Genomic DNA, 13,887 nt, shown 5'->3' with positions numbered 1-13,887 from the left:
TGGCTTACTAAAATCTTTATTGACCCAGACAAACTTCACAACACTGAACATTAAAATCAAAATCCATCACAATCATTTCTCATGGCTCTGCTCCAGAGCACACTACAGTGAACTCCATTTGTTGCCCAGTTAGAACACTACGGATACTAAGAAAAAGAGTACCCCTCTAATTATTTCTCTAGTTAACAGTCAGTTACATATTCCCCCCTTAGCAATCTATGCACATAGAACAGTAGTTATAAAATTCTCTTGACTGAAAATTTTTATGACATTCAGACAAGTTCCCTAACTTTCTTCTGAGCTTTTCTATTTTAAGAGTACTTATGAAGACAGTAAAGGAATCAACAAATTAATAAACTGTTCACTGAATTAACCTAGGAACAAAAACAAACAAGGAATTTTAACTAAGCTTATAAAAAAGACCTATGAAATCCCCCAAAAAATTCATATAACAATTAATTCTAAATAAAGTATACTGAAATTTCTTTTTGCAAGCAAGTTATAATAACCCTAACAGTTATGCTAAATACAGAAAGAGACTGAGCTTAGCATGTGGAAATCAGTGAGACCAATGTCTACTGTTCTTTCCCTTTACGTTCCCTCAGATTTTAAGTGCCTTGAGAGTAATGTCTCATTCTTCTTTATATCACTTGTGCTTGACTCAGAATCTGGCTCAGAATTGATATTAAAAAAATTGTGAACCTAATATTGCTCCTTAGTGCTTATATCTATAATATCACAAATTACCTGCAATCTTCTTTTATTATAAATATATGAATACAGTAGCAATAGCATAATTCAATCTGCTTTCAGAATTACTTCAAAACTAAAATATGAACTTTCACTCAAGTAGGACAAAGAACCTAGTTGATAAATCCCTCTCTTGTGAGAAACAACTATAAAACCTAGACACAATAAGAAAGCAACTACAAAAAGGAAAAGCAAACAGAGGCAGACAAACTCTGCAGTTCACACTCTCTTGGGGAATCAATACAAATACCTGTCACTGAAATTTTTATTTTGAGACCAAGTACAATCTGTGCATTGGGCACAATGGCAGTCAGAGAACCTGCAGTAAAGCCAAAAAATAGTCTTTCTAGCCTAGACAGAAAGTGAAGCTAGACAACCATACATGCTGACAAGAAGAGAGGAATTCCAGAAGACTGACAGCTAGAAAGGAGATTCAAATTTCACCTAATCACATTTGACCAACCCCTTAAACATGCATGCACAGGACAGACTCAAAGCAGCTCTGCTAAAGACAGAATGTCTGCAACCAGAGCTGCCACCCAAGGAACAAAGTCTCTGTTCAAAATTGGTCAAGAGAACCATCCACCAAAACAAAGAAAGCAAATTTCAGATGAGAAAAACAGCAGAGTGTAAAATCTCCACAACACAGCATTTCAGGTTACAATCTAAAACCATTTGACACCAAACAAATCATAACGAAATGGAATACAGTCTCAGAAGAATCAATTGAGTCCAGTTCCAGGATGCATCAGATGTTAGAACTAACAGGATTTCAAGGCAACTATAATAACAATCCTCAATTAAATAAAATACAGTTTTCATGGACAAAAATCTCAGAAGAAAAATAGAAATTATTTTAAAGTATCAAATGGAAATTTTTGATGTGAGATCTCCAACTTCTGAAATTAAAAATTAGTTGATGCCAAAGTCAGGTGGGAGCTGTGGCAGCTGCCGCTGCTGCTGCCACTGCCATAGTTTGTCACCAGAAGGAAGATGGCATATCTGGAGGAACAGTTGTCTGATGAGGAGAAGGTACATATAGCAGCAAAATTCATCATTGATGCCCCTCCTGGAGAGTTTAATGAGGTTTTTAATAATGTTTGATTACTGCTTAATAATGATAATGTTCTCAGGGAAGGAGCAGCCCATGCATTTGCACAGTATAACTTGTACCAGTTTACTCCAGTAAAAATTGAAGGTTATGAAGATCAGGTATTGATAACAGAACATGACGACTTGGGAAATAGAAACTTTTTGGATCCAAAAAACAGAATCTGTTTCAAATTTGATCACCTTAAGAAAGGAAGAACTGATCCAAGACCTTACAAAGCAGAAAATGCAATTGAATCATGGAGAACTTCAGTAGAAACTGCTCTTCGAGCTTACGTAAAAGAACATTACCCAAATGGAGTCTGCACTGTGTATGGTAAAAAAAAAAAAAAAATAGATGGACAACAAACCATTATTGCATGCATAGAAAGCCATCAGTTCCGGAGCTGGGGAGATAGCTCAGTTGGTAGAGTGCTTGCCTTGCAAGCACAAGGCCCTGGGTTTGATCCCCAGCACCAAAAAAAAAAAAAAAGAAAGCCATCAGTTCCAAGCAAAAAACTTTTGGAATGCTCATTGGAGGTCAGAGTGGAAGTTTACAATCACTCCTTCAACCACACAAGTGGTTGGGATCTTGAAAATTCAGATTCATTATTATGAAGATGGTAATATTCAGCTAGTGAGTCATAAAGATACACAAGATTATCTAACAGTGTCTAGTGGGGTGCAGACAGCAAAAGAATTTATAAAGATTGTAGAAGCTGCAGAAAATGAATACCAGACTGCCATCAGTGAGAATTATCAGACAATGTCAGACACTACTTTCAAAGCCTTACGTCGACAGTTGCCAGTTACATGAACTAAGATTGATTGGAACAAGATTCTTAGCTACAAGATTGGCAAAGAGATGCAGAATGCATAAGATGAACATTGCAGACCGGATCATTTTAGTGTCTTTGCATTTAAAAAAATTGTTGCAAAAGTATTCAGAACTATCAAGCTGCCCAGTCATCATGGGCTATTGCCATTTAAAATCACTGTAATTAATTAGTTTGGTTAGAGCACAAAGCTTAGCTATCAACCATTGTTTTTCATTTCTTTTGTTCAAAGAAGGCTGAAAATGAATTTAGTTTAAATATCTTTTACTTTGTGTTATTCTTTCCTTTCTTACAATGAAAGGATGATTCCTCTTATGGTTAAAAAGTCTTTGAAAGCATTTCAAAATATTTTACTTACTGTAACCCTAATATTGTCTTTTGGCTTATGAAATGGGTAGCCTTTGATATAAGCTCACTTCTTTTTAATGGGATCAGTAACAGACATTCTAGTTTAAGGTGGTTGATAGACTTAGCCATATATGCTGCTAAAGAAATTGTCTACCTTTTCCCCCTCACCTCTTCCACTTATGTAAGATTGAGATTAGAGGGAAAGCATTTTTTGTATTAATTGTTTTAAACCTTTCAGTAAGGTTATTTAGCTAGTTAACTAAACTTTTTTTAAACAAGGCCAAGGTCTATTGCTATTTTGAGATTCTGAAATTAAATGAGAATACTTACTTTGGAAATGCATCTAATGCTTTTTTCTTGTGACAGTTACACAAATTAGCTTGAATTCCGTATGACCCTGAGTTATTTTTATCATAAAGCCACAAATGTATTATAACAAGGCAAATTGTAATATATATAATCCTGAACTCATGACCACGTCTCAGTTTTTTTTTTTTTCCCGTGGATTGAAAACTACTGAAATTCAGAGTGACATTAAATTCAAATTTTCCTATTTGAGTAGAAAATCACCAGTAAATCCTACACTATTTTGAATATTTTCTTTGGATATTGTAATTCTCAACTCGTTGTAACTTAGAGAAACTGGGAGTACATATGGTGCACAGTCTTAAGTTTTTCCATCTTTCTATGCATTATGAGCATGTTTTCAATATTTAAAACAATAGATTTACTGATACTACAGGAATTTCACAAGCCTGTGGTGAATGTTAGTATTTACTATAAGGAGATGGGTGGATTTATGGGTTCACTGAGTAGCGTTTTGATGCTTATACTGGAGTGGAATCCATTTCTTACATACTCCCACAGACATCTGGGTCTAGAAATTTAAAAAAAAAAAAACCACTCTTATTATGTATAATAAAATACTTCATTAGCTTGAAAAAAATTAGTTGATGGACTTAAGAATCAAATGAAGATGAAATAGGAAAGAATAAGTGAACTAGAAAACAGATGATCAAATTATTCAAGGAGAAGAGAGAGAAAATATTTTTAAGAAATAAATAGAGGCTCAAAAACCCATCAGTTATATGAAATGCTCCAATATATGTGCAACTAGAATACCAAAAGGAGAGGACAGGGAATGGGGCTGAAATTTTATTTGAAGAAATATAGCTGACAATTTCCCACATATGATGTGAGAGAAATTTTCAGATATTCAATGGACACCAAGCCCAAGCAGATGCACATCACTTGTCAAGCTGAGAAAAGTTTGTTTGAAGGATATTTTTGTTGATTATAACATTAAATATAGAATTCTATGTTTACATTTCAGAGATAAAATGACAAAACTGAAGGACAGGCACCAAAGCAACCCCAGTAAGTACTTAAAGACTATAAGGGTTGGCAATGCTTTCATCTACTAAAATAGAAAACATTCATTATTTTGGTCAGTCCAATTTGGAACTGTTATCTAAAGTCAGAAAACTAGTCATATAAAGAATTCAAGGGCTGGGGTTGTGGCTCAGTGGTAAATGCGTTTGCCTAGCACAGGTGAGGCACTAGGTTCAATCCTCAACAATACATAAAAATAAATAAATAAAATAAAGGGATGGTGTTCATCTACAACTAAAAAATATTAAAATATATATATATATATATATATATATATATAAATTTTAAAAAGAATTCAATTAACCCAATAGAAGGTGAACTTTGAAAAAAGAGAGCAAAAAGCAAAGGAGCAAACAGAAAACAGTAAAATGGCAGATCCAACCTAATCACTTTAAATACCAGTGAAGTGAACACTCAGGTTAACAGGCAGACATTATTAAAACATATAAAAATTCAAGAACCAAGTATATATTGTCTAAAAGAGACAAACTTTAAATATAAAAATCACAGGGTGAAACTAAAAAGATGTAAAAAGACATACCATTCAAACCATAAGAATAAGAGAGCTGGCTTGTCATATAATTTCAAATAAACTATATATTTGAGAAGAGAACATTATCAGTGATAAAGGAGGAGGACCTTTCACAATGACACAAGGGGCCATTCATTAGAGAAATGCAACATATATAAATGTAATAATAGAGCTTCAAACTAACAGAATTAAAAGGAGAATAAACAAATCTACAATAATACCTAGAGATGTGAACAGCACACTGATAGAATCACTAAACAAAGAAAATCAGTACACAGAAAATCTGAATAATAACTATCAACCACCCTGACCTAATTGACAACTATAAAACACTATTCCCACCTACAAAATACAAATTCTTTTCAAGTGCACATGGTACATTATGAGTCATAAAACAACTCTCAACCTTCCAAGGGTTAAAATCTTACAGAATAGTTCTTTAGCTAAATGGAATTAAATTAAAGACCTGTAAATGTCTACTTTCTATTTGGAAATATAATCATGTGCTTCTAAAATATCCACAGGTCAAAGAAGAAATCAATGACATTAACATTTGAACAAGCCTGTGTCCTTTACTAAACTGTGAAATCCTAGTCCACATGATCCAACTAGATAACATAGATCATGTTTAATTCTTCCCTTAACCCCAGTTCCTATTATGACTATTCCTAAGAACTATTCTCTCCCAAGACATTATTTCCTTCTACAAATTCTTTTGAGATCTTAAATTGTGCAGAACCCTAATCTAATAACCTCTTCCTTTATGAAACTCTTCCCTTCCTTATTTCCTTTTGTGAGACTTTTCTTGTTCTCTTCTATTAAGTTTTCAGTTACTCTTTCCAGTTACATTTCCTACCACCATCTCTTCTAACTTTAGAAACATATTAAAGTTCTTTTGTTCACATGGTCCCTTATTAATTCCCCTGCATGTTTGTTTAAACTCTATATTTCATAATTATCATAATTAGTGGTTTCAACTATAACTTTGACACATTCAATATCTCAATAAGACAGTCTAGAATTCTCAAAATAATAGCACTTCCAAATTTAGTGATCTTTTATTCTCCCCTTTTCTTCAACTCTGTCAAATCAATCATTAAGCCAAATTTTTCCTTGAAAACAAGTTTTCATTTCATCTCTTCGTCTGATAAAGAATATAAAAAAAAATTTTTAAGTCAATAGACATGCAATTATTCTATCAAATTCCTGTAAGGTTTTAAATGTTCACTTTTACTTCCTGTATTATCCACTGCAGGTTATGAATGATTCACTGCATATGCTTGCACAGGTAATGAAGATCACACTTAATGCTCACTTTCACTTTCTGAACTTATAACTGCAGGCTATGAATGGTTCACTGCACTGCACTGCAGTGGTAATGCAGGTCACACTTTAAGATTAAAAATGTCACAGTCTTGCCAGGCATGGTGACCCATGCCTATAATTCCAGTGGCTCAGGATTCTGAGGCAGGAGGATCATGAGTTCAAAGGCAACTCAGCAAGACCTTGTCTCTAAATAAAATTCAAAAAAGGGTTGGAGATGTTGTTCAATGGTTAAGCACCCTGGGTTCAATCCCTGGTGCAAAAAAAAAGTCTAAGTCTTCCCAAAATTCATCCATACCTATATCTAATAAGCAAGATGGAGATTTAACCTGAGACATCTATGCAGAATTTCTGAAACAGGGAATAAGGGATAGATTTCAGAATACAATTTTTTCATGGCAATATAATTTTTCTATGCCAAAGAGGTGAGTGAAATAGTCCCCGTACACTCGAGCTAGAGCTGGCCTCTTTGAAAGGGTTACAACTATGAACTGCTTGCACAGGAAGATGTACATGCTCATAGCTATGAATGTATGAATAAGTGTGTATAGATGTGAATTAAAAGTTGTGATTAATATAGTTAATGAAAAGAAGATGTTAATTTTATGGTAATTCTTAAGCCTTTCTTATGAAAATTATACAGTTTTAAACAAATATAATTTCCTATATAATCACACATATGTAGCAAACTCTTGATTAAGCAGAACTAAAAAGGGAAATAAAATTCACAGCAGATATAGAACTCTGGACAACAAAGATAATCTCCAATGTCTGTCTCAGTCACAGCTCCAAAACCTTCTAACTTATTTTAGGAAATAAAGATTGACAAATCAATTTAACCAACAGCAAAAACATTTGCAAAGACCTGGGGTTCCACACCTACCATGAATAAGTGAGACTGACATTTTCAAAAATAAAATTCATCCCTCAAATGGAAAAATAATAATAATTAGCAGCTGCTAGATTTGCTCAGCTCATTGGGACTCGATAAGCTTCCTAAAGTCTCTAGCACAAAAATTTCCTTCTCAGTTTCAGGATGTGGGGAAATAATACATGACTAGATCATTCTCAGACAAGCTCATCAGAAAAATCTTTTTTAAAAGATATAGGGATTTGAGAATGATTTTTTCAAAACATTTTTCCCATTTGTTTAATGGTCTAAATCAAATGACTTTACTATGCCCTTATGAATGGCTTGATTTAGCTCAGTTGTATGTATCAAAATTGTGGATATCTAAAGACATTCTTTTGAATTTTAGTCCTTAGCATACTCACATAAATAACTGCATTAACCCAAAGTAGCATAGGAGAGCCCCCAAAACAAATATTTCTGCCAATGGTCTGGGTCTATTTAAATAATCTGAAATTTAAAAAACTAAGAGACAATGGAAGCCCAAAAATTGTCGTTAAAAAAATTCATACATTATGGGTATAAACTGACACTACAAATATAGTTTAAATAAGATTTTAAATCTTGCTTAATATTCATAAAATATCCATTCTCCCTTATAAATCAAACAAAATAGTGCTAGATCTTTGCCTGGGCTTACCATTAATAAGAATCCAACTTACAGAGAGAGAAGATTTAAAGAGGTAAACTGTTAGTATTCTATGATTTTACAGAGAGAAAAGACAGAAAAAATATGTATTGTATATTCACTATTACCAGACACCTCACTGTTACCTCATTGAATCCTTACCTTACCCAAACATGACGTTGGTTAAGTATTACTACACACCATTCACCAATGAGGAAACCATCTCAGAGTTCAAGTCCCTCCCCCAACACTAAACAAACAAGTGCTGAAATCTAGGTCTATTCACTCCAGACTCCAGTTTCACTTTCTACTGCACCACATCAAAAGGAAAATTAAGGAGCTATACTACTCTACTTCTCAAATTTCAATACAAAGGAGATACATAATCCAGAGAGCTCCCATATCAGTTCAAAGGAAAAACTAAGAATCTTAGTCTGGTGCTATACTTCTTGTGGCTTTTTGAGCTTTGTACATTGTAAACATGGTGAATTCATCAAGTCACCCAATCAACACAAAGATTTAAATAAAATATGAAGGCATTTTTTTAAAAAATGACTAACATACAGAAAAGGATACGTAGATGTAAACTGAAAAACAATACAGTTCACTTCCATATTAATAATTACTTAGGAAATTATTGATCTATCAACAGAAGTGAAAAAGTCATACAAAAAACAAAAATAATAACAATTCTAGATTATCTTTCTAGAATAATCTAATTGCAAGGACATTAAGTCAAAGGTGACTATTTTCCTAATGGTTTAACAATTACAATATATACCTTATTTTCTGAAAAGAGCTTTCAATACCAAGTTTATAAACAATGTTCAAATTAGGGGAAAAAAAGTTCATGGACTAACAGAAAACAGGAATTCTCTTCCTCTAGTCTTGCTTTCTGTGATGTTTTTATGCGAATTATTGTAATAAATGTCTAATATATATATTTTTTTTTGGTGTGGGGGGGGGTGGCTGTGCTAAGAATTGAACCCAGGACCTCACACACATACTAAGCTCTGCCCCTGAGCTACAACTCCAGCCTTAGTAACTTTAACATATAAACTGAAAAATAAGAAAGTTCACTTCTAGAATAATATAATTACACTGTTACCACATTGAAAACTAGCTGTGAGAGACTCTGAGATCGGCTGATTCTCAATTTAGCAGCAGCTTCAAGCAATAGACAGTATGTCATGGAATTTTATCATCATAGTTTTAAATAAGAGAACAAAGCAACCAAATGTTTAAAAAAAGGAACTGAAATTACTCAATAATCAACAAAAACATCAATAAATTCAATGCCACTATCCTATTCCTATAGAAAGTTTTTTCTTTCAGTGCTTTTTTGTTCAGTCTCTTGTATAGTGACACACATTTACTGGGGTTCTACTATATACCTAAGATTGATTTAGCACACATTTATTTTTCAAAAGGCATTATTACCCTATGGGTGTCAATAAGGTCTAGTGACAAATTTAGGAAAGATAATAGTACTCACACCAGAAACATAAAAAAAAAAAAAAGATAAAGTATGGAGAGGCAAAGCAAATGCCAAAGGCTCAGAGGCCAACCCAGGAGCCCAGCAAACCTGACCTCCACTGACCATGGCAGTTGTGCTCACTACCAACTTGAGTGCACACACCATCTGTAGTTGTTAATGTCAACCATGATCCACCCAAATTGTGAAGGAGGGCAAGAATTCAGAGACTTTCCTAGTTCCTTCCTTCTGTTTTTCAGTGCCTACTAAATTCATCTGAAATTGATGCCTTGTGTATGTAGGGAATAGAAATTATAAATAGCAAAATTTAAAATGTCAACAGGGTTCCATTGGAAAACTGTAGATAATTTATACTTTTTTCTTAATATTTCTCTCATTTTATTTTTAACTCTAAGATCATATGTTTATAAACAAATGAAAGAACTAAACTAGTTCCATTTTTTAAAAGGTAAATACTTCACTTAAACTAAAAGATTTTAGTAAAATATGGAGTCCTGTGAATATAATAGATTAATAAGGAGGAAAGACGAGAGAAATTCACATTAAACAAATGGAATTGAAAGGAGCTTTAATCTTCAGAGAATAAATATATCAAGTTGAAAAGTTGTAGTACATGCATAAATTTATTTCATATGAATAAATTTTTAAAAAGAATCAGTTCTTGTTTCATGTAGACAAAGGATGCAATAAGATAGCAAAAGCAGAGCTGACAAAGAGGCTTATTTGAAGAGACTGGGCTTTGGTGGGTTCTTCCTCTTTAAGAACTAGGCAGCACATCTGCCTAGTTCTCAAGAGGAAACGTTATGGTTACTTTTTTAAATATTGAGAAAGGCTCTAGTTAAGCTGCCCAGGTGACCTCAAATTTGCAATCCTCCTGCCTCAATTTCCCCCATTGCTGGAATTAAAGGTGTGCAACACTGTGCCAGATCAAGAGGAAACTTCTTAAAAGCCACAGAATAATTTTTATATATAAAAGAATATAACTTTTTATAAACACTGACAATTGAAAGCAAAAATAATGCCCAGGGCAACACTTAGTCAACAGCTATATGGCACTGATGTGTCCGGATGTGAATACAAGTTAGGGTGAGTTGATACCCAGGATAACTGAAACTGTTAGTGTTGGCCCCACAGTTCAATGCCCAGAATGGTTGATTTATAGAGCAAATCCATACCTTCAGAAAGTAAACAGCCACAAATGCCAGGGTGGCATGTTCAAGAGTCAGACTGTGTGCTGTATTTATTCTCCTAGAATTCACTGAGGGAGAGGGGAGTTATTCTACAGGTAATTCCAGAAGGTTCTTTCTTCACTTGTGAACTTTTATTAACCTCTCCCCACCTCTGAACTTATAAAATCCTAATCATCTCTTAAAAGATTCTTCAAGCTGTCTCCTCTCTGGAGTATTTCCTAAAATTCCCTATTTCACTCTCCAACATTTTTATGCTGGTTTTACTCTTGTATATATTTTTTTCTTGTATATTTTTTAATCAATGCATTGTACAGACATTATTTAATTTACTCAGTCTGTCTTCATCAAAAATAAGACCTTCAATGTCAAGCTATATCTTGGTGTTTCTATTACCTGTGTTTTATGTGTATAACACATAAAGGTGACTCAAAACTTTTTTGTGAATTAAAGGACACGAAGAAGACCCTATTTCTGGAATTTTTCATCATTACTAAATAAATAAGAATACAATTAATGAAACACTTAAATAATACACTGTTCAGCTCTTACAATAATTCAAAGTAAAGTCTCATTAATGTGATATACTTTTAAAACTGATTATTATTTAATCTGCACTAGACTGAAATTTGCCTTGACAACTCATGTAGAAAGAGTTTGCTAGAAATACCAATGGCAGGAATGTTTTCTCTGATAAGTGGATGATGATACATGATGGGGAGGGAGGATAAGGGAAGAATGGAGGAAGTATGGATTTTGTAGTGGGATATGAGGGGTGGAGAGGAAGTGAGGGGAAGGAAAGATAATGGAATGAGACAAACATTATCTTATGAACATGTATGATTACATAAATGGTGTGACTCTACTTCATGTACAACCAGAGAAATGAAAAGTTATATCCCATATGTGTACAATGAATAAAAAATAAATTAATTAATAAATAAATTAAAAAGATTAGTATATAAAACTAAGAACTGTAATTCCAGGAGGTATAAAAATATTAAATGCAATTTGTCACTCATTCACAACTACAGATTATATAGATAGTTATTAAATGTAATTAAAAAGTCAAAGGCAATAATGCCAAGATCATCAGAAAAGAAAGAAAGAAAGAAAGAAAGAAAGAAAGAAAGAAAGAAAGAAAGAAAAGAAAAACAAATGGCAGAGCTTCCACAGTGAGAGAGAGGAATAAGGAGGCACCTACATTAAACTAGTTCTTAAGAGTAAACTTCAGAGCCACAAAAAAAAATTTTTTTGGAACCCAGGGGCACTTAACCACTGAATCATATCCCCAAGCTCATTTTTATTTTTTATTTAAAACAGTATCTCACTAACTTGCTTAGGGCTCCAATTTGCAATCCTCCTGGCTCAGCCTCCCAAGAAGCTGGAATTACAGGCATTCACCACCATGCCCAGTAAGGGTAACAGAAAAATTTTTATATGAAAAAGTGTTACTTTTTATAAACATAACAGCTGAAAACAAATGTAATGCCCAGAGAAACACTTAGTCAATGATTGGTTGGCACTGAGCATATCCAGTAGGCCATACCGGATTTTACTTTCTACCTCACGAGAGGATCACACTGAATATCCCTTCTCCATGCCTTCAATCACTCTCTCAAGCTTCCTTAGGCAGCTAGGAAATACACAGGGTTCAACACTTTTAGGAGGTATTTTAAACAAAGGAATTCAACTTCTCCTCTCACATTACCTGTGGTTTTCCTTTTCATAGTTTCTCCCCTTTTAATGGCAGTCTTAAGGTCCCTGAAAAATGCACCAAAAGAAGAAAAAGGCAGAGGGGCAGGGGGATGTGATGGCAGATTGTTTAAGAAAAAGATTTTGGAGCTGATAAATTACACTGAAGTTTCAATCTTACACTAACTGAGGAATCAACTTCTTTTTTTAAATTTTTTTAGATGTTGATAGACCTTTATTTTATTCATTTATTTATGTTTGGAACTGAGAATCTAACCCAGTGCCTCACACATGCTAGGCAAGTGCTCTACCACTGAGCTGCAACCCCAGCCCAGAAATCAGCTTCTTAAATCTTGGTTTCCTAATCTATAAAATAAAAATAATAATAGAACCTATTGGTTAATCATGAAGATTACATAAAGCAATGCATGAAAATGACTCATTAGATGTAACAATTACGATTCTCAACATCAAATACAAGTTAGCATGGTGGCTAACAGCATAAGTCACACTGCCTGAGTTTGAATCCCTGCTCTTTTACTTCTTAGCTATTATGGCAAATTATTTAACTTCTCATGGCCTAATGAGAGGTCATGCATGGAGTTCTTGGAATAATTAAATGCATAAGACATTTAAATAATTACAACAGTGCCTGACACAGATAAATTCTCATAAACATTAGTTGTTATTATTAACTACAGACATCCAAAAAAGAGTTCCTACACATCAAATTTTAAAATTTAAAAGGTGACAAATGCTATTAATAAGCAATTTATAGAAAGAAAATAAATGGTGAATAAAATACTAAAAGAAGTTCAGCTTCATTCAGTATTAACAGAATGCAATTCAAAACGATTTAATTTTTCATCTAACATTTTGTAAAAATCAAAAGAAAGATAATATTAAATGGGCTAGAGTTGTGGTTCAGTGGTAGAGCACTTTGCCTGGCATGTGTGAGGCCCTGGGTTCGATACTCAGCACCACATGTAAATAAATAAAATAAAAGATCCATTGACAACCAAAAATATATTTTAAAAATATATATTAAATACTAGTGAGAGAGTAGAAAAGCACCAATTCCCAATACACAGTTGACAGAAATATAAATTGGCACATTTTTGGCAGGTGATTTGGCATTATCTAAAGTGTAAAACAGCATTATCTTTGACTCAGAAATTCCATCTCTAGAATTTAATTCAGAAGAATTATTCATCAAAGTGAGCATGCATACAAGAAATCAACTGAAATACCCACAAGCCCATCAATGGTATACGGATACTTAACACTTAAACCAACACGGTGGAATATAGCCATTAAGAGGAATGCTGAAGATCTATGTATAGAGAAATGAAAACATATTCATTATGAATTGTTAAGAATAAAGCTAAAGAAATAAGAAGACAGTAGAATGAATCCAACATAACTTTCCAATGCTCATATATGAATACACAACTGGTGTTAACTCCACATCATGGTATATTCCATGTATGTACAATATGTCAAATACACTCTACTGTTATGTACATCTAAAAAGAACACATTTTTAAAAATAAAGTCAAAGAATAATATTTATAATATGATGCTATTTTATTTTTAAATATGAAACAAAACCATACATCTATTTATATATTTATCTCTACAAAAAACCTCTAAAAAGTGTTAGTGACTGCATTTGACAAATGTGATGTCTATACTATTTACG

At 33.3% G+C, this 13,887-nt stretch overlaps 1 protein-coding gene and 1 pseudogene across 3 annotated transcripts in view; one reads left to right on the top strand and one right to left on the bottom strand.

Moving 5' to 3' along the window:
* The window catches only part of Atp6v1h (ATPase H+ transporting V1 subunit H), a 127,405-nt gene that overhangs the window by 68,063 nt on the left and 45,455 nt on the right, over positions 1-13,887 (bottom strand). The window lies entirely within an intron of this gene.
* On the top strand, positions 1,744-2,719 carry LOC124958398 (F-actin-capping protein subunit alpha-2-like; annotated as a pseudogene).

Source organism: Sciurus carolinensis, chromosome 1, assembly GCF_902686445.1.
Source record: "Sciurus carolinensis chromosome 1, mSciCar1.2, whole genome shotgun sequence".
Lineage (NCBI taxonomy): Eukaryota > Metazoa > Chordata > Mammalia > Rodentia > Sciuridae > Sciurus > Sciurus carolinensis.
The sequence above is the reverse complement of the archived record's forward strand: the minus strand, read 5'-3'. Positions and strand labels throughout refer to the sequence as shown.